This window comes from Elephas maximus, chromosome 9 (genome assembly GCF_024166365.1).
Source record: "Elephas maximus indicus isolate mEleMax1 chromosome 9, mEleMax1 primary haplotype, whole genome shotgun sequence".
NCBI classification, from domain to species: domain Eukaryota; kingdom Metazoa; phylum Chordata; class Mammalia; order Proboscidea; family Elephantidae; genus Elephas; species Elephas maximus.
This window is the reverse complement of record NC_064827.1, coordinates 109,615,556-109,638,165: the sequence shown is the minus strand read 5'-3', so window position 1 is coordinate 109,638,165 and position 22,610 is coordinate 109,615,556. Positions and strand designations below refer to the sequence as shown.

The window sequence follows — 22,610 nt, the reverse complement described above, 5'->3', positions numbered from 1 at the left end:
TCAACTCAAATAGGGAAATCACAAAAACAAATTAAGATTAAAAAAAAAAAAAGCTCATAACAGGGAATCATGGAAGTCAATAGGTAAAAGATCACAATAATCAAAAAGAGGGACTAAATACAGGTGGCACAGAACTGCCATATGGAGAGTGATACAAGGCGATATAGGACAATACAAGTTAGGTTTTTACTTAGAAAAATAGGGGTAAATATTAAGGTAACCACAAAGAGGTATAACAACTCCATAACTAAAAATAAAAGCCAAGAAAAACGTAACAACTCAACAAACATAAAGTCAAATACTATGAAAATGAGGATCTCACAATTTACTAAGAAAAACGCCTCAGCACAAAAAGTAAGTGGAAAAATGAAATTGTCAACAACACACATAAAAAGGCATCAAAATCACAACACTAAACACTTATTTATCTATAATTACGCTGAACGTAAATGGACTAAATGCACCAATAAAGAGACAGAGTCACAGACTGGATAAAGAAACACGATCCGTCTATCTGCTGCCTACAAGAGACACACCTTAGACTTAAAAGACACAAACAAACTAAAACTCAAAGGATGGAAAAAAATATATCACAGCAAACAATAAGCAAAAAAGAAGAGGAGAAGCAATATTAATTTCTGACAAAACAGACTTTAAACTTAAATCCACCACAAAGGATAAAGAAGGACACTACATAATGATAAAAGGGACAATTGATCAGGAAGATATAACCATATTAAATATTTATGCACCTAATGACAGGGCTGCATGATACATAAATCAAATTTTAACAGAACTGAAAAGTGAGATAGACAACTCCACAATTATAGTAGGAGACTTCAACACACCACTTTCAGAGAAGGACAGGACATCCAGTAAGAAGCTCAATAGAGACACAGAAGACTTAATTACAACAATCAACCAACTTGACCTCATTGACTTATACAGAACTCTCCACCCAACTGCTGCCAAGTATACTTTTTTTTCTAGCCCACATGGAACATTCTCTAGAATAGACCACATATTAGGTCATAAAACAAACCTTTGCAGAGTCCAAAACATCGAAATATTACAAAGCATCTTCTCAGACCACAACGCAAAAAAACTAGAAATTAATAACAGAAAAACTAGGGAAAAGAAATCAAATACTTGGAAAATGAACAATACCCTCCTGAAAAAAGACTGGGTTGTAGAAGACATCAAGGAGGGAATAAGGAAATTCATAGAATGCAACGAGAATGAAAATACTTCCTATCAAAACCTCTGGGACACAGCAAAAGCAGTGCTCAGAGGCCAATTTATATCAATAAATGCACACATACAAAAAGAAGAAAGAGCCAAAATCAGAGCCTACAACCTGAACAAATAGAAAGTGAGCAACAAAAGAATCCATCAGGCACCAGAAGAAAACAAATAATAAAAATTAGAGCTGAACTAAATGAATTAAGAGAACAGAAAAACAATTGAAAGAATTAACAAAGCCAAAAGCTGGTTATTTGAAAAAATTAGTAAAATTGATAAACGACGGGCTAGACTGACTAAAGAAATACAGGAAAGGAAACAAATAACCCGAATAAGAAACGAGAAGGGCCACATCACAACAGACCCAACTGAAATTAAAAGAATCATATCAGATTATTACGAAAAATTATACTCTAACAAATTTACAAACCTAGAAGAAATGGATGAATTCCTGGAAAAACACTACCTACCCAAACTAACACATTCAGAAGTAGAACAACTAAATAGACCCATAACAAAAAAAGAGATTGAAACGGTAATCAAAAAACTCCCAACAAAAAAAAGCCCTGGCCCGGACGGCTTCACTGCAGAATTCTACCAAACTTTCAGAGAAGAGTTAACACCACTACTACTGAAGGTACTTCAAAGCATAGAAAATGACGGAATACTACCCAACTCATTCTATGAAGCCACCATCTCCCTGATACCAAAACCAGGTAAAGACATCACAAAAAAAGAAAATTACAGACCTATATCCCTCATGAACATAGATGCAAAAATCCTCAACAAAATTCTAGCCAATAGAATTCAACCACATATCAAAAAAATAATTCACCACGACCAAGTGGGACTTATACCAGGTATGCAAGGCTGGTTTAATATTAGAAAAACCATTAATGTAATCCACCATATAAATAAAACAAAAGACAAAAACCACATGATCTTATCAATTGATGCAGAAAAGGCATTTGACAAAGTCCAACACCCATTTATGATAAAAACTCTCACCAAAATAGGAATTGAAGGAAAATTCCTCAACATAATAAAGGGCATCTATACAAAGCCAACAGCCAACATCATTCTAAATGGAGAGAACCTGAAAGCATTTCCCTTGAGAACGGGAACCAGACAAGGATGCCCTTTATCTCTGCTCTTATTCAACATTGTGCTAGAAGTCCTAGCCAGAGCAATCAGGCTAGACAAAGAAGTAAAGGACATCCGGATTGGCAAAGAGGAAGTAAAGTTATCTCTATTTGCAGATGACACGATCTTATACACAGAAGACCCTAAGGAATCCTCCAGAAAACTACTGAAACTAATAGAAGAGTTTGGCAGAGTCTCAGGTTATAAGATAAACATACAAAAATCATTTGGATTCCTCTACATCAACAAAAAGAACATCGAAGAGGAAATAACTAAATCAATACCATTCCCAGTAGCCCCCAAGAAGATAAAATACTTAGGAATAAATCTTACCAAGGATGTAAAAGACCTATACAAAGAAAACTACAAAGCTCTACTACAAGAAATTAAAAAGGACATACTTAAGTGGAAAAACATACCCTGCTCATGGATAGGAAGACTTAACATAGTAAAAATGTCTATTCTACCAAAAGCCATCTATACATACAATGCACTTCCAATCCAAATTCCAATGACATTTTTTAAAGTGATGGAGAAACAAATCACCAACTTCATATGGAAGGGAAAGAAGCCTCGGATAAGCAAAGCATTACTGAAAAAGAGGAAGAAAGGGGGAGGCCTCACTCTTCCTGATTTCAGAATCTATTATACAGCCACAGTAGTCAAAACAGCCTGGTACTGGTACAACAACAGACACATAGACCAGTGGAACAGAATTGAGAACCCAGATACAAATCCATCCACATATGAGCAGCTGATATTTGCAAAGGCCCAGTGTCAGTTAATTGGGGAAAAGATAGTCTTTTTAACAAATGGTGCTGGCATAACTGGATATCCGTTTGCAAAAAAATGAAACAGGACCCATACCTCACACCAAGCACAAAAACTAACTCCAAGTGGATCAAAGACCTAAACATAAAGACTAAAACGATAAAGATCATGGAAGAAAAAATAGGGACAACCCTAGGAGCCCTAATACAAGGCATAAACAGAATACAAAACATTACCAAAAACGACGAAGAGAAACCCGATAACCGGAAGCTCCTAAAAATCAAACACCTATGCTCATCTAAAGACTTCACCAAAAGAGTAAAAAGACCACCTACAGACTGGGAAAGAATTTTCAGCTATGACATCTCCGACCAGCGCCTGATCTCTAAAATCTACATGATTCTGTCAAAACCCAACCACAAAAAGACAAACAACCCAATCAAGAAGTGGGCAAAGGATATGAACACGCACTTCACTAAAGAAGATATTCAGGCAGCTAACAGATACATGAGAAAATGCTCTCGATCATTAGCCATTAGAGAAATGTAAATTAAAACTACGGTGAGATTCCATCTCACTCCAACAAGGCTGGCATTAATCCAAAAAACACAAAATAATAAATGTTGGAGAGGCTGCGGAGAGATTGGAACTCTTATACACTGCTGGTGGGAATGGAAAATGGTACAACCACTTTGGAAATCTATCTGGCGTTATCTTAAACAGTTAAAAATAGAACTACAATACAACCCAGAAATCCCACTCCTCGGAATATACCCTAGAGAAATAAGAGCCTTCACACAAACAGATATATGCACACCCATGTTTATTGCAGCACTGTTTACAATAGCAAAAAGCTGAAAGCAACCAAGGTGTCCATCAACGGATGAATGGTTAAATAAATTGTGGTATAGTCACACAATGGAATACTACGCATCGATAAAGAACAGTGACGAATCTGTGAAACATTTCATAACATGGAGGAACCTGGAAGGCATTATGCTGAGCGAAATGAGTCAGAGGCAAAAGGACAAAAATTGTATAAGACCAGTATTATAAGATCTTGAGAAATGGTATAAACTGAGAAGAACACATACTTTTGTGGTTACGAGGTAGGGAGGGAGGGAGGGTGGGAGAGGTTTTTTTACTGATTAGTTAGTAGATAAGAACTACTTTAGTTGAAGGGAAGGACAATACTCAATACACAGAAGGTCAGCTCAAATGGACTGGACCAAAACCAAAGAAGTTTCCAGGAGAAACTGAATGCTTCAAAAGTCAGCGAAGCAAGGGTGGGGGTTTGGGGACTATGGCTTAAGGGGACTTCTAAATCAATTGGCAAAATAATACTGTTATGAAAACATTCTGCATCCTACTTTGAAATGTGGCGTCTGGGGTCTTAAATGCTAACAATCCGCGATCTAAGATGCATGAATTGGTCTCAAACCACCTGGATCAAAGAAGAATGAAGAACACCGAGGTCACACGACAACTATGAGCCCAAGAGACAGAAAGGGCCACATGAACCAGAAACTTACATCATCCTGAGACCAGAAGAACTAGATGGAGTCCGGCCACAACCGATGACTGCCCTGACAGGGAGCACAACAGAGAACCCCTGAGGGAGCAGGAGATCAGTGGGAATCAGACCCCAAACTCTCATAAAAAGACCAGACTTAATGGTCTGACTGAGACTAGAGGAATCCCGGTGGTCATGGTCCCCAAACCTTCTGTTGGCCCAGGACAGGAACCATTCCCCGAAGACAACTCATCAGACATGGAAGGGACTGGACAATGGGTTGGAGAGAGACGGTGAGGAAGAGTGAGCTACTTGTATCAGGTGGACACTTGAGACTGTATTGGCATCTCCTGTCTGGCGGGGAGATGGGAGGGTAGAGAGGGTTAGAAACTGGCAAAATTGTCACAAAAGGAGAGACTGGAAGGAGGGAGCGGGCTGACTCATTAGGGGGAGAGCAAGTGGGAGTACGGAGTAAGGGGTATATAAGCTTATACGTGACAGACTGACTTGATTTGTAAACGTTCACTTAAAGCGCAATAAAAATTATTAAAAAAAAAAAAAAATCTGGTACTGGTACAACAGATACATAGACCAATGGACCAGAATTGAGAATCCAGACATAAATCCATCCATGTATGAGCAGCTGATATTTGACAAAGGCTCGAAAGCAGTTAAATGGGGAAAAGACACTCATTTTAGCAAATGGTACTGGCATAACTGGATATCCATCTGCAAAAAAATGAAACAAGACCCATACCTCACTCGATGCACAAAAATGAACTCAAAATGGATTAAAAACCTAAATATGAAATCTAAAATGATAAAGATCATGGAAGAAAAAATAGGCATAATGTTAGGAGCCATAACACATACCATAAACAGTATATAAAACATTGCTAACAATGTAGAAGAAGAACTAGATAACTGGGAGCGCCTAAAAATCAAACACCTATGCCCATCCAAAGACTTCACCAAAAGAATAAAAAGATTACCTACAGACTGGGAAAAGGTTTTTAGCTATGACATTTCCGATCAGCGCCTGATCTCTAAAATCTACATGATACTGCAAAAGCTCAACTACAAAAAGACAAATAACCCTATTAAAAAATCGGGAAAAGATATGACCAGACACTTCACTAAAGAAGATATCCAGGTAGCTAACAGATACATGAGGAAATGCTCACGATCATTAGCCATTAGAGAAATGCAAATCAAAACTACAATGGCTGGCAATAATCCCAAAGAATACAAAATAATAAATGTTGGAGAGGTTGTGGAGAGACTACAACACTTATACACTGCTGGTGGAATGTAAAATGGTACAACCACTTTGGAAATCGATTTGGCACTTTCTTAAAGCTGGAAATAGAACTACCATAAGATCCAGCAATCCCACTCCAATATCCTAGAGAAATAAGAGCCTTTACACAAACAGATATATGCACACCCCTGTTTACTGCAGCACTGTTTACAACAGCCCATCAATGGATAAATGGATAAACTATGGTATAGTCACACAATGGAATACTATGCATCCAAAAAGAACAGTGATGAATCTGTGAAATATTATATAACATGGAGGAATCTGGAAGGCAGTATGCTGAGTGAAATTAGTTGCAAAAGGACAAATATTGTATGAGACCACTATTTAAAGAACTCAAGAAGAAAATATTCTTTGATGGTTACGAGAGCGGGGCAGGATAGAGGGAGGGAAAGGGGTATTCACTAATTAAATAATAAATAAGAACTACTTTAGGTGAAGGGAAAGACAACATACAATACAGAGGAGGTCAACACAACTGGATTAAACCAAAAGCAAAGAAATGTCCTGAATAAACTGAATGCTTCAAAGGCCAGAGTAGCAGGGCCAGGGGTTTGGGGACCATGGTTTCAGGGGACATCTAAGTCAATTGGCATAATAAATTCTATTAAGAAAACATTCTGCATCCCACCTTGGAGAGCAGCATCAGGGGTCTTAAACACTAGCAAGCGGCCATCTAAGATGCATCAATTGGTCTCAACCCACATGGAGCAGAGGTGAATAAAGAACATCAAGGACACAAGGTAATTACGAGCCCAAGAGACAGAAAGGGCTACATAACCAAAGACTACACCATCCTGAGACCAGAAGAACTAGATGGTGCTCGGGTGCAACTGATGACTGCCCTGACAGGGAACACAACAGAGAGAGCCCCTGAGGGAGCAGGAGAGCAGTGGGATGCAGACCCCAAATTCTCATAAAAAGACCAGACTTGATGGTCTGACTGAGACTAGAAGGACCCTGGCGGTCATGGCCCCCAGACCTTCTGTTACCCTGGGACAGGAACCATTCCCAAAGCCAACTCTTCAGACAGGGATTGAACTGGACAATGGGATAGAAAAAGAAGCTCGTGAAGAATGAGCTTCTTGGATCAAGTAGACACTCGAGACTATGTTGGCATCTCCTATCTGGAGGGGAGATGAGAGGGAAGAGGGGGGTAGAATCTGGTGGAATGGACACGAAAAGTGAGAGTGGGGGGAAAGCACGGGCTGTCTCATTATAGGGAGAGCAATTAGGAGTATATAGCAAAGTGTATATAAATTTTTATATGAGAGACTGACTTGATTTGTAAACTTTCACTTAAAGCGCAATAAGAAAATTTTTTAAAAAAAGAAACGTTACACTGACACAGCCTCATTAATATAACAAAGAAATCCTATTGCCACATGGGATCATATCTATATGTATAAGGGTTAGAATTCCAAGGGGACACAATTCAATTGATAACAGACAATGCTTTTGTAAACAGTACTTCTTAAAAGTTTGTTTCCTATTATTTTAGCTGAGACATAGACATGTATTTTATTCCTAAATTTTGACCTCATGTCTAACATCCCTGCTTACCAAAATAACCAAACCTGTTGCCATCGAGTCAACTTCAACTCACTGCGACCCTGCAGGACAGAGTAGAACTGCCCCGTAGCATTTCCAAGGCACAGCTGGTGGATTCGAACTGCCAACCTTTGGGTTAGCAGCCGAGCTCTTAACCACTGCGCCACCAGGGCTCCAAAGACCCTTCTAAATACACTTAATTCAATATATCATCCATAGATTACTTTGAAGTTTGCATCTACTCAACGTAATCTGTAAAATATGACACTTTTATTCCTTGCTTTTCAATCTTTGTACATTTTATATCTCTTTTGTGCTTTATTTCACCAGCAAAGACTTCCAGTTAAATGATCGTGTAGATACACTAGATCATAAGGCAAAATGTTATTACATAATATAGTTTTGAAAGAAATACAACAAATACTTTATATGCAAATGCATAACAAATTAAGATGAAAAGAATAAATCCAAGTATAAGAACAGAAGTAAATGGTTTAGCTTCTCTGATTCAATCCATTGATTAATTAATCAGCTACTTCTTTCTCTCAGCATGTCTCCCATGTATGAGCAAGAAATCGTCTCATAATCCCTAATATCTTCTATATTTTAACTCCTCCAAGAAACTTTTACTGGCCTACAAGAAGCTTAGTGGTTCTCACAAGGGCACACACAGTGCAGAAGAGGTTAGTCTTCAGGACTGTAAGAATGACTGCCACAATACTGGGGGAAGCATAAGGACAGAGAAGAAAGCGCTCAGGAAAGACTGTCCCTGGGTGTATCTCATTCAGAACGGGCCTAGTGTTTGTGCACAGGTTTCTCTGGGATGAAAACAGTGCACAGGCTCTACTTGAGAAATGAGGTGGCATTTAAGAGAAAAGGGAAACAAGTTCTCTTGGGTGACCCAGCTGTGTATTCAGGGGGTATGATCTTTCATTCAGAACTGAGCTTAATGTGCAGCCGCCATCAGTGAGGCCCAGAAAAAGAAACTGAGCTGGGCCCATGTTGGTTCAGGACCTTGAAGGATAGAGGTATAACTGCAGGGAGAAAAGCAGCAGTTCATTTCCACCACTGCATGAAGTGCAGACAGGGGCAAGGCAGGGGCCTGTGAGGACTCAGAAAGCAAGGGGTAACTGGTGAAGACATAGGCAATTGTTTCCTTCATGGGGCAACCAGATCTGCTCGTGACAGACCAAGACAGCCAGTTTAAGGAAAACAAGTCAGTGCAGACAATGAGAACATGACACGAGGCAGGGCCAGGTGTAAACTATATTGAAGAAATTAAATGAGACTTGGTTTTGATTTAGAATAAAGTTACATTTCCAATTTTTTTAAATGTCATCTTCCCCACTAAACTGTGAAATCCATTAAGAAAGGGAAATATCTGTACTGTTCAATATGTAACTATAGCACACATCTCATCCCTTGGGACATCACAGCAGTTTAAGAAATAGTTTTTGAATTAAGCTTTTCAATTAAAAAAGGTGAAATGGGCTACACGAACCACGGCCTCATCCACCCTGAGACCAGAACTGGATGGTATACAGCTACCACTACCACAACAGATGGATCCTCATAGAATGGGAGAAAAACGTGGAACAGAACCTCAAATTCTTTGAAAAAACAAAAAGACTCACTGGACCAGTTGAGACCGGAGGACTGAGACTATTGCTCTCCGATACTTTTTAAACCCTGAACCAAAACTAGCACCTGAGATCACCTTTCAGCTATATAACAGATTGGCTCACAAAATAAAGATTATCACCCATGAGTACTGTGTTCCTTTAAAAAAATCATCTGTATGAGACCAATCACTTTAAAACAAAGATGGATATACACAAAGGGGGCAGGGACACTACATTAATGGATATAGAATCACCATAATGGAAATAATGAGAACATTCACGCATTATGAAGAATGTAACCAACGTCACTGAACAATCTGTGCAGAAACTGTTGAGTGGGAAACTAAACTGCTGTGCAAACATTCACTGAAAACACAACATTATTTTTAAAGAATGGGAAGGGATTGTGCCTACAAAGGCCTGTATGTCCTTCTAAAATGCTAGGGCTTTTATTGTATAGGGGTGAGGAGCCACTGCAGTGATTTCCACAGGGAACAAATGGTAGCACTCAGATGAGTTACCTAAGAGGCAGATGTAGTTGAGGGGAGGAACAAAAAGAGAAGACTCATAAAAGCTGTTACACAAGTTCAGTGAAGAAAAAATGAAAGCTTGGCAGAAGTAGGAAAAATGGAGGAATAAACTTGAGAAATACTAGGCTAACTCATTAAGATCTTTCAATCTCTGACCTACGATAGCCAGCTTGAGAAATACTAGGCTGACTCATTAAGATCTTTCAATCTCTGACCTATGATAGCCAAAATAGCAAGATATAATTACTCAATGGATGTCCCAGGTGTTGGAAGACAGATGTGCTTAGAATGAATCCTACTTTTTTTTTATAAACTGGGTGACTGTCTCAGTTGAGGTGACATCATCTAATGATTACCAAGGTTTAGTTTGGGAAGAGTTGTCAATGTTGACTTTCATTTTGGACCAGTTGAGCTGAGGAGACCTTTTAGAAATCTACATCAATGTGAAGAAGTAGTCGGACATAGGAATGTAAAGCTGTGCTGTCCAAGTCCAATATGGTGGCCACAAGTGACTAAGTTTAATGTAAAATTAAGAAAATTAAATAAAAACCAAGAATCAGTTGTTTAGTTGCACCGGCCACCTTTCAAGTACTCAACAGTCACACGTGGTTAGTGGCTACCCTTTAGAAAAAAAAAAAACCCTTTAGAGAGTGCAGATATAGGACATTTCCATCATTGCAGAAACTTCTTACATCACAGTGCATAGGTCTAACGTTGGGAGAGAGGTCTAAGCTGAAGAGACATATTTGGGAGGGCCAGCATATAGGTTAACTGTAAAAAGCACTGAGACAATGAAATCGGTCAGAGACAATAGAAATTAACTGGTCAAGCATGGAAACTTGGAGATGAACCATGTGAAAGGACAAAAGAAGGAAGATGGCCATGTAAACCTCAACAGGGTAGCTGAGAGCCAGAGGAGAGTGTCACAAACACTAACAGAGAGACTTTTCAATGGACACAGCGAGGAGACAAATGCTGCAGAAATGTCAAAAAAGGCACAGACTAGACAAGGGCCACCTGATTTGAATACAATCAGGTCACTGGTGAATGGGGATCCCAGGCAAGTAGGGAGAGAAACTAAGACGTCATCCACTGATTTTAAGTGTGAATAGTATGTGTGGAAATATTTGCCACAGAATAAAATTGTAAGCCCTCTGCAGATCAACCTCCATACTATAAGTACTGAGAAAGATATTTATGGAGAGTTACTTTAAGGTCATACAGTCCATTCATCAGAAAGGTGTCAATTCAACCCTGTGTTCTTGTCCCCTGGACACAGTACCGACTGAGTTCTGCTTTGGCACACGGCCCTCTACCTCCGTGCAAGAGAAAGTAGAGGTAACATACCGCACTCATTATTTTGGGGTTATTACTGGAAGGCTGTTTACTGAATCACCTACTTTAACACCAACAAAGATTTTTTCACCTTCGATTGCATTTACATCCCATGAGGAATCAGTGGGTTTACTCTTTTCATCGATGCAAATCTTTAAATAAATACTGTCTGTCTCACTCTGCCATGGCAGTCAGAAAGCTCAGACATAAACTTGCAACTCCACCTTCGAAAACCTGTAACATCAGTGGATCTGTGTCAATCCACATGCCAACTTGGCTATCCATTTGCTCTTCTATGTCTTCCATGAATGATTCTGATGCATTTCTACTTTGCTGTGTTTTTGGATGGATGCTTAAACACCTATAAAATCTATTATAAAGCAAAGTGGTTTAACAACTCATCCAAGATTTATTCATTTTCTCTTGCTCCTGGGAGACTGTAGAGAACAGAAGATTCAGCTGAGAGGGAAAAAAGAGTGGATCATAAGAAACCTAGTCAACTCCTACACTCACCTCCCTAAAAACTGCATCACACCAGCTGGAGAAAAGGCCTCCCTGAGGGAGAATGGTCCCTTGACCCTCAAGGAGCTAGAAGCACCACATGTGGGCAGCACTACCTGAATAAGTGCATCTCTGATATGACCATGTGGGATTAACCTTGCATTTTCACTGGCGAAAGGAAACCATTTTCCATTTACATGTTAGTAATTATGTACCCTTCTTACTAATTAGGGAGCCAGGGAGTCCTGGTGGCACAATGGTTAAGCATTTGGCTGCTAACCAAAAGGTCGGCAGTTTGAATCCACCAGCCACTCCATGGAAACCCTATGAGTTGGAATCAACTCAATGGCAATGGGTTTGGTGTTTCTGGTTTGGTGGTGCAATGCTTAAGCGTTCGGCTACTAACTGAAAGGTCAGCAGTTCAAACCCACCAGCCACTCTGGAGGAGAAAGATGTGGCAGTCAGCTTCCTTAAAAGATTACAGCCTTGGAAATCCTATGGGGCAGTTCTAGTCTGTCCTATAGGGTCGCTTCAGCTCCACAGCATCAGGTTTGTTTTTAGTTTTTCTCTTACTAATTAACAAGAAATTTTAAAAACAACAGAGGGATGGTTAAACAAATTAATTTACACCAGATATGAAACCCTCTTACACCTTCGTTAAAATTAATGTTATCCAAGAAGTGTTCAAGCTAGATTGTTAATCTAGTTTCTATTAATAGTGTTTATAGTGTTAACAATGTTTAAGTGTTAAAAAGCAAAGATGTCACTTTGAAGACTAAGGCGCACTTGACCCAAGCCAGGGTATTTTCAATTGCCTCATGTGCGATTATATCATGGACTGCCAAAAGACTGAATAAATCTGTATTGGAAGAAGTACTGCCAGAACACATTATCAGGAAAGACCAGATCCTGGAGAAGGACATCGCGCTTGGTAGAGGGTCAGCTAAAAAAAAGGAAGACCCTCAACAAGACGGAGTGACACACCAGCTGCAACAATGGGCTCAAACATAGCAACGACTGTAAGGATGGCGCAAGACTGGGGAGTGTTTCGTTCTGTTGTACAATAGGGTCACTATGAGTCAGAACTGACTTGACGGCACCTAACAACAACATAGTGACACGTTAGACCTTGAGTTAGAGGATCCATGGTAAACTCTGAAAAATGTGATGGCACACTTTATGACATGCAATGCATTTTTAAGTTTTTATTCTAAATTGGTTGCAGTTTCCCCAAAAGACCTTATGATAAGCTGCTTCTAGTGACTTAGCTGTGGCAGATTAAACAGCAATGAGTTTTGTGCCTGGCTGTGTACTGGGTGACCTAACAGCGTCAATTCATGCCAGGTTTAATGCTGAGGGGCTTTCAAGAGTCAGTTACAGAACCCCCTGCCAGTACTATCATGTTGTGATTCTATATGTCCAGGATAGAAGGAGCCTTAGGATATGTCTAGATGCCACAGCGAGAATCTGGAAAAAAAGAAAAATGAGGGGCTGTTTAGGTTTTTATCAGACCTGGCTGCTTTTGCTGTCCCCAGAAACCATGCCTCACCAGCCCTCTAGTGAAGTGCTTTTCCTGTGTTCCCTGACAGTCACCCATCCTTCTCAATCCCAGGTCATCACCTTCTCCAGGTTGGTCCACAGTGTTCACTGGCACAGTTTGTGATGGCTTCTGGAGGTAGTACTCCCTTCGTGAATGGGCGTATGAGCATCCCTTGGGGGCACTTCTGGCACCAAGTCTGAGTCTTTCTGGGTAGGAGGATCAAGAACTGCTTCTGGCTGTGAAAACCAGAACCTGTTCCTTTCTAGCCTCTTCTGCCTCTGCTCTGAAACTCTCATGAGGGGTCTCTGTCAAAAAGGGTGTTCTTCCAGATGAGACTCCTGTCCCTGGGGCTCCCTCTTTCCTGCCTCATGAGACCTGCTTTGTTCCTGAGGGTCTGGATCTGGGCTGGGAAACAAATTTACTTTAGTTGAACACTTCAATTAAGATACTAAACCTGACTCTCTTACAATTCAGTGCAACTTTGCAAACAGTACTATAGCCGCTTGTTGTTGTTGTGTGCCATCAAGTTGATTGCAACTGTTAATACCCCATGTGACAGACTAGAACTGCTCCATAGGGTTTCCTAGGCTGTAATCTTTATGGGAGCAGATCACCAGGTCTTTTCTTCCATGGAGCTGCTGGTGGGTTCAAACCACCGACTTTTCTGACAGCAGGCATGCATTTAACCACTGCACCACCAGGGCTCCTTCCTGTAGCCCCTAATCAAATACACTTAAGGAATAGCTAAATGTACTCACTGCCTCAACTGCAAATAATATTGTGGGGTTAAATAAACAATGTTATTGAAAATAATTTCACCTGTTTGTTTTTGTGTACTGTCTTTCCTGTGGCTACTAAAAAATTAAAAATCACATATGGGATTGGCATTATCTTTCCATCGGAGAGCACTGCACTGAATATCAGACAGTGCCTTTGAGGACAGAGAGAGTCTGACAGTCCAGGAGAGGCCAGGAGCCTCAGTCTGACCCAGGGCTCTGAGACACCAGAATTCCCAGAACGTACTTACACATAGTGAGATTCTGTCCATAGTCTCTTCACAGTTGCATCCCTGAGGACTTGGGGACAGGATCCCGTCCTAAGCGCTGTAAAAGCTGCAAAGCTGGGTTTGGGGCAGAAAGGATGTTAGAACAAGTACGAGATCGGGAGTAAATAATATTGCCTTTGCACCCTGTCCCCTCACTCAGGTTTGCGGCGTTGGGTATATCATTTCGCCTCTCTCAGCCCGTGTTTTTTCTAATGGTATGTTTATAACGACAAAGATGATTATGGTGATTAAATGAGACAACAAAAGATTGGAATAAACTTCTAAATATGGTATCAGGGTTACAGTTACACGGTACACGTGGCAGTTACGGTATAGTTAACTGGCAATCGGCAAAATGTCTTAGGTGACAACTTATTCTCACAATAATACCAGAAATATTATTATTATCGCCAGTTTCAGACGACCTGACTCGCACCTAGGTTATTTCTTTATCTCGGCGCTGGTTACAGGTGATTGAGCTGTAAGGCTCGTGAATGGGTGTACGAGGATCCCTCGGGGGCGCTTCCCGCTCCCGCCTCCCGGGCACAAGCTAAACCCTCCCGCCAAGCTCCGAGGCCCGACGGGGCACCCGCACCCCTGCGCTCTCACCCTCTACGCGGCTGAGACCCAGAAGCTGCAAAACCATCTTGACCAGACAAAGGAGATGGCGGAAGGAAAGAGGGGAGTAGTTGCTGAAACTGCACATGCGCAGGGCGACCCCAGAGGACCCGTTCCCAGAGTGCTGCGCTGTGAACTAGTCACGCTCGAGACTGCATTTCCCAGAAACCTCCGGGATGGATGAAACCAAAAAACCAAACCCATCGCCACGGAGTGATTTCTACTCATTGCGACCCTGTAGGACAAAGTAGAACTGCCCCATAGAGTTTCCAAGCAGCGCCTGGTGGATTTGAACCGCCAACATTTTGGTTAGCTGCCTTAGCTCTTAACCACTACGCCACCACGGTTTCCTCAGCATCTATAGAAGTGATTTTTTTTTTTTTTTTTTAATATGAGTTTCTGCTTCTATTAACAATCTGGAAGGTGTCTTGGCTGTGTTTGATTGTAGATCCTCTCACATTAAACAAATAACTTTCCAGATTTAAATGTTTCCAAAAAAATCTAATTTCTTCAAGAAAACATACGTTCTATATTTATACGTTCTGGTTGGCACAAGCGGTTTGCACTGGACTACCCAGGCTCTCTGTTGGAGAAAGACCTGGCCATCTGCTTCCGTAACAATTACAACTGTTGAGGAGAAAAAATTAATAACAGACATCCTATTTGATTTTAAGGTTTTTCTTACCCATAAAAAAAAAATATATATATAACCATAAAAATATTCCTGACCAAAAATTAATGCTGCCAGCGGTCTTTTCACCCAAAGTTGCTCATCTTTTCTTTCCCGTTGTAAGTCTACTCCAAAAGGTTGGTTGCACGTAGGTGGAGATTCCAGAAACCACCTTATAACCAGGTATCAGTTGATCTCAGTAAAAGGGGGAGGAAAAGGGTTCATCAATCATGTTAGGATTAGCCAATGGTTGATCATCTATTTTTCTCCTTCCCTTTCTCTTTATAAGCCTTTTAACTAGCTTACTTCCAGCCATTTGCTTTTTTTGAAATCAGAAGTCTCCCTATATGTGTAAATAATAACTGCAAGTAATAACTGCTCCGAGTAAACTTTATGTTTCAATTTCTTTGAGTTTTTAATACAGTCAAGAAAACCCTATAGGACAGTTCTACTTGGTAACACATGGAAATACCAAGAGTAGGGATTGACTGGAAGGAAGTAACAACAAAAATAAATATAAGTATGTAAATATAAAATAATCAAATCCTTTCCTAGAAACAGTCACCCCCAAACCACTACCTCACTGCCTCTTGGGACCCCAACTTAGAACCCTGTCTTGTGCTCCCAAACACAGCCTTGGGTTTTCTAATAAATTCAGCACTCACCATAGAACGTACTCTGCATGATTTCAATCGTTTGAATTTTATTACAACTACTTTTATGGCACAGGTAAAATCTATTTTGGAAAGGAAGCACCAGAAAAGGCATTCTCATTAACCATTGTTTGTAGTGTTCTATTAATTTCCATTAGCTCAAGGTGGCTGATAGTATCGGTGAAAACTTATACTTCCTTACGGTTCTGTTTTGCTTTGTTTTCTTTTTGGGTATACTTGTTCTATTAGTAACTGAGAAAAAAAAAAAGGTGGTGTTAAATAGGTTAGGATTAGGATTCATCAATTTCTCTTTTCAGTTCGGTCAATTTTTTGCTGTATGGATTTTTGAATCTGTTATTAGTGTGTACATATTTAGATTTTCCTCTTTGTTCAATTTTTCTTTTTTAATATGTAATGTTTCTCTTTGTTGCTAGAAATATTCCATATCTTTAAATCTGTGCTGTCTGATACTAGTATTGCTGTTGAGTCCTTTCCAAATCACAGCGACCCTATAGGGCAGAGTAGAACTGCCCCATAGAGTTTCCAAGGAGTGCCTGGTGGATTCCAACTGCCAACCTTTTGGTTAGCAGACGTAGCTCTTAACCACCACGCCACAAGGGTTTCCCATAGCCACAATACCTCTCTTATAATTAGTGTTTCCAGAAATTTTTTTTTCTTTTTACCTTCAACGCTATTGTTATGTATGTTTATATAATGTCTAAAATCACATTGGTATAAGTTACTATTATATATGTTTCTATAATGCTTTCAAACACTGTTATGCTTTTAAACTCCAACTCACTCATAATATGAAATCAGAAACAAATATATATATACTTCTGTGGTGCCCATTAAGCAGAAAACTCACAAGCCATTAGCAGCTTATAAGCCGATAGAAGCTATCCCTATAAGTCACCAGAAAGTTATTTAGAATATTTCTAACTTTATTGTTGTTAGGTCCTGTCAAGCCGATACAGACACATAGCAACCCCATGTAAAACAGAATGAAAAACTGCTCAGTCCTGTGCCATCCTCACAATCTTTGCTATGTTTGAGCCCATTGTTGCAGCCACTGTGTCAATCCATCTTGCCAAGGGTGTTCCTCTTTTTTGTTGACCCTCTACTTTACCAAGCATGATGTCCTTGTCCAGGAACTGGTCCACCTAATAACACGGCCAAAGTACGTGAGACAAAAGTATCACCATCCTTGCTTCCAAGGAGTGCTCTGACTGTACTTCTTTCGAGACACACTTGTTCATTCTTCTGGCAGTCCATGGTATATTCAATATTCTTTGACATACCACAATTCAAAGGCATCAATTCTTCTTTGGTCTCCCTTATTTATTGTCTAGCTTTTGCATGCATACGAGGCAACTGAAAATACCATGGCTTGGATCAGGCGCACCTTAGTCCTCAAAGTGACATCTTTGTTTTTCAACACTTTAAAGGGGCTTTTTGCCACAAATTTGTCCAATGCAATACATTGTTTGATTTCTTGACCACTGTTTCCACGGGCGTTGATCGTGGATCCAACTGAAATGAGTCCAGTTGTGAGGATTTTCATTTTTTTTATGTTGCGATGCAGCCATACGGAATGAAGACTGTAGTCTTTGATCTTCATCAGTAAGTGCTTCAAGTCCTCTTCAATTTCAGCAAGCAAGGTTGTGTCATCTGCATATTGCAGGTTGTTAAGGAGTCTTCCTCCAATCCTGATGCCCTGTTCTTCTTCATATAGCCCAGCTTCTCTAATTATTTGCTCAGCATACAGACTAAGTATGGTGAAAGGATACAACCCTGACACACACCTTTTCTGATTTTAAACCATGCAGTATCCCCTTGTTCTGTTTGAACAACTGCCTCTTGGTCTATGTACAGGTTTTGCACGAGCACAGTAAAGTGTTCTGGAACTCTCATTCTTCACAATGTTATCCATCATTTGTTATGAATCACACAGTTGAATGCCTTTGCATAGTCAATAAAACAGGTTCTCTAGAGAAGCAAAACCAGTGAAGCATATACATATGTATAGAGAGAGATTTATCTCAAGGAAACAGCAGTCGTAGTTGTAGAGGTTGGCAAGTTCCAAGTCCATAGGTCAGGTATCAGGTGTGAGGCTTCTCCTGACTCACTAGCTACAGGGGCTGGTGAACCCAAGATCAGCAGGCAGTACAGAGGGCAGCTGGCTCAACTCCCAAGAAGAGGAGGCAAGATGATGACAATCTGGATTCAGGATCAAAAGAAAGCAAATGAGCTTTGCCAGAACGTCCATATGTATACTGGATACAGGCCACACCCCCAAGGAAACTCCCCTTACAACTGATTGGCTGATCACATCAGATCACATCATGGAGGATGACTACATCATTACATAAGTTCCAAATTACATCATTACATAACTGCCAAACCACTGAGAATCATGGCCCAGCCAAGTTGACCCACAAGCTTAACCATCACAGGGATTAATACCCAGAATACATAACTCCTAGAACAAAAAGACAACCCAATTAAAAAAATGGGCAAAGGACACGAATAGACATTTGACCAAAGAACATACACAAATGGCTAAAAAATACATGAAAAGACGATCAACATCATTATTCATGAAACCAAAAAACAAACAAACAAACCCATTGCCATCATGTCAATTTGGACTCATAGCAGCACTACAAGACAGAGTAGAACTGCCCTAAAGGGTTTCCAAGGCTATAAATCTTTACAGAAGCAGACTGCCACATCTTCCTCCTGTAGAGCAGCTGGTGAGTTCAAACCACCAACGTTTCAGCTAGTAGCCAAGCTGTTAACCACAGTGCCACCAGGGTACCTGGGTGAAATAAGTCAGTCACAAAAGGAAAATTTTGTATTTTTCCACTTATATAAGATATTGAGAAGAGGTAAATGTATACAGACCTGAGGTTATCAGTGGTTATCAGGGGCAGGCAAGAGGGAGGGGGAAAAGGGGACCCACTACTTAGGAGACACTAGGCTTTTGTTAACGTGATGGAAAAGCTTGGAAATGAATAAGGGTGATGGTTGCACAACGTGAATACAATTAATGTCACTAAATTTTACATGTGAAGAATGTTGAAATGGCAAATATTTTGTTACAAACACATTTACCACAAAACATAAGGTGGTATATTTCACAAAATTATCAAATTGAAAAAGAAAAAAATATTTTATCACCTGAAAATACGCAAAGATTAAAAACACAGAGCAAACTAGTACTAAAAGGAAACTTCTCCAACCTAATAAAGTCATTTACAGAAAAACCTACAGGTAACATCATATTTAGTGTCGTATGACTACATGCTTTCTCCCAGAGATCAGGAATAAGACAAGGATGTCAGCTCTCGCCACTTCTATTCTTGATTATACTGGAGGTTCCAGTCAATGCAATAAAGCCGAAAAGAAAGAAAGAAATTTAAAGGCATGTGGATTGGAAAGGAAGAGTAAAATTGTTTTATTTTCATAAGACTTGACATTATCATCTATATAGAAAAATCTCATAAAATCTAGTAGAATTAAAAATTGAGTTAAGGAAGGACACAAGATGGATATACCAGTGTCTTCCTGTATGCTAGCAACCAACAAGAGAAAATTAAATTTGAAAAATACAATTTATAATGGCACCAAAACAATGAAATATTTAAGGATAGATCTGACGAAAAAGTGTTAAGACCTTTCTTCTGTAAATTACAAAACGTACCTTGGGAGTAATGAAAGAAGCCCTAAATAAACTGAAAGCTCCATGATGTTCAGGGGTCGGAGGACTCAATATTTTTGAGATGTCAAATTAGTCATTCAGGACCATCAAATCAAAAGCCCATCAAATCAGAGAAATTAGCAAGTTGATACTAAAATTCATATAATAATGCAAAGGACCTAAAATGACCAACATTACTTTGAAAATGAAAAATAAAGTTCAACAATTAACACAACTGCTGGTAAAATTACAACAATCAAGATGTGTCTTGCTGTAAAGATAGACAAATAGAAGAAACAGAATAGAGGGTCCAGAAATAAATCCTCACATATATAGATAGCTGATTGTTTGCTTTGTTCCCTAGATTGCTCCATTAAAAAACGTAAAAATTCACAATGTATCATAAACCACAAAACCAAACCCACTGCCGTCGAGTCGATTCCGACTCATAGTGACTCTATAGGACTGAGTAAAACTGCCCCATAGAGTTTTCAAGGAGTGCCTGGCAGATTCGAACCGCCGACCTCTTGGTTAGCAACTGTAGTACTTAACCACTACGCCACCAGAGTTTCCAAAATTTATCATAGACCTAAGTTTATAAATTAATACTAAAGAATTTCTAGAGAAAACACACGGGAGAAAATCTTTTGTGAATAAGACAAATACCTCTCAAGTTCAATGCCTAAAAAATGATCCATACAAAAGAACTATAAATTGGACTTCTTTAAAATGACAAAACCTCTGCTCATCAAAAGACACTGTTACATGAATGAAAAGACAAACCACAGACTGAGGGAAATATTTTCAAAGTTTATACCTAATAGGAGCCGTGGTTAAGCAGTCGGCTGCAAATCAAAAGTTTGGCTCTTTGAACCCACCAGCTGCTCTGCTGAATGAAAGGCCTGGGGACTGCTCTAGTAAAAGATTTCAGCCTAGGAAACCCTATGGGACAGTTCCACTCTGTCTTATAGGATCTCTGGGTCAGAACCGATTCTATCGCACATAACAACCTACCTGATAAATAAAGGACTTATATTCAGAGTATCCACCACGCATCTGTAAGTTTGCCATACTATGGTGGCTTGCGTGTTGCTCTGATGATGGAAGCTATGCCACCAGTATTTCAAATACCAGAAGGGTCACCTTTGGTGGACAGGTTTCAGTGGAGCTTCCATACTAAGACAGACTATGAAGAAGTACCTGGCAGTCTACTTCTGAAAAAAATTGGCCAGTGAAAATCTTACGAATAGCAGAGGGACACTCTGATATAGTGCCAGAAGACAAGCCCCATGGGTTGGAAAGTACTCAAAATACTACTGAAGAAGAGCTGCTTCCTCAAAATAGAGTTGACCTTAATGACATGGAGCCCTGGTGGTGAATTGATTAAGAGCTTGACTGCTAACCAAAAGGTTAGCAGTTCAAATCCACCAGCTGCTCCTTGGAAACCATATAGGGCAGTTCTACTCTGTCCTATAGGGTCACTATGAGTTGAAATAGACTCAACAGCAACCAGTTCAATGACATGGATGGAGTCAAGCTTTTGGGACCTTTATTTGCTGATGTGGCACAACTCAAAATGAGAAGAGCTTCAAACATCTATTAATAATCAGAACACGGGATGTACGAAGTAGGAATCTAGGAAGATTGGAAGTTGTCAATATATATATGATTGTCCAATTCAAATATATCAAATATCGTATATATAGAGACCATATATATGATTGTATAGACCATATATATATGATTGTATAGACCATATATATGATTGTCCAATTCAAATATATCAAATATCATATATATAGACCATATATATGATTGTATAGACCATATATATGATTGTATAGACCATATATATATATATATGATTGTCCAATTCAAAATGTCCAACACCAGTCCATTTCAGCTCACTAATGCCTAGGATATCTATCTTTATATGTTCTATTTCATTTTTGACAACTTCCAGTCTTCCTAGATTCCTACTTCGTACATCCCGTGTTCTGATTATTAATGGATGTTTGCAGCTATTCTCATTTTGAGTTGTGCCACATCAGCAAATGAAGGCCCCAAAAGCTCGACTCCATCCACGTCATGGAAAACCTGGTGGTGTAGTGGTTAAGTGTTACAGCTGCTAACCAAGAGGTCGGCAGTTCAAATCTGCCAGGCACTCCTTGGAAACTCTATGGGGCAGTTCTACTCTGTCCTATAGGGTCGCTATGAGTCGGAATAAACTCGATGGCAGTGGGTTTGGTTTTTTGGTTACATATGGTCTACTATGCCAAGAATGACAAAATGAACTAGAACGGCATTCCAAAGTACAACACTGTCAGTGACAGGATAATATCCATATGCCTGCAAGGAAGACCAATTAATTTGAATATTATTCAAATTTACACACCAACCGCCAAGGCCAAAGATGAAGAAATTGAAGATTTTTATCAACTTCTGCAATCTGAAATTGATCCAACATGCAATCAAGATGCACTAATAATTACTGGTGATTGGAATACAAATAGAGGAAACAAAGAAGAAGGGTCAGTAGTTGCAAAATATGGCCTTGGTGATAGAAACAACCCCAGAGATTGCATGATAGAATTTCACAAGACCAACAGCTTCTTCATTAGAGTACCTTTTTTCAAAAACGTAAAGGGGGACTATACATGTGGACCTCACTGGATGGAAAACACAAGGATTGAATCAACTACATACATGGAAATAAATAATACAAAAGCTCAATATCATCAGTCAGAACAAGCCAGGGACCAACTGTGGAACAGACCATCAACTGCTTGCATGGAAGTTCAAGATGAAGCTGAAGAAGAAAATAAGAGCAAGTTCATAAGAGCTAAAATACG

At 39.7% G+C, this 22,610-nt stretch overlaps 1 protein-coding gene and 1 long non-coding RNA gene across 3 annotated transcripts in view; both read right to left on the bottom strand.

Annotated features, from left to right (window-relative positions):
* The window catches only part of LOC126082355 (zinc finger protein 658-like), a 175,732-nt gene that overhangs the window by 22,902 nt on the left and 130,220 nt on the right, over nucleotides 1-22,610 (bottom strand).
* LOC126082373 (uncharacterized) lies at nucleotides 8,014-14,819 on the bottom strand. Of its 2 annotated transcripts, none has more exons than XR_007518567.1 (3): nucleotides 14,724-14,819; nucleotides 14,097-14,189; nucleotides 8,014-11,487 (listed from the first exon to the last, which is right to left on the bottom strand). It is a non-coding gene; the product is annotated as an uncharacterized LOC126082373 (long non-coding RNA). The 2 variants fall into 2 exon arrangements; XR_007518566.1 differs by lacking the exon at nucleotides 8,014-11,487 and adding an exon at nucleotides 11,500-12,996.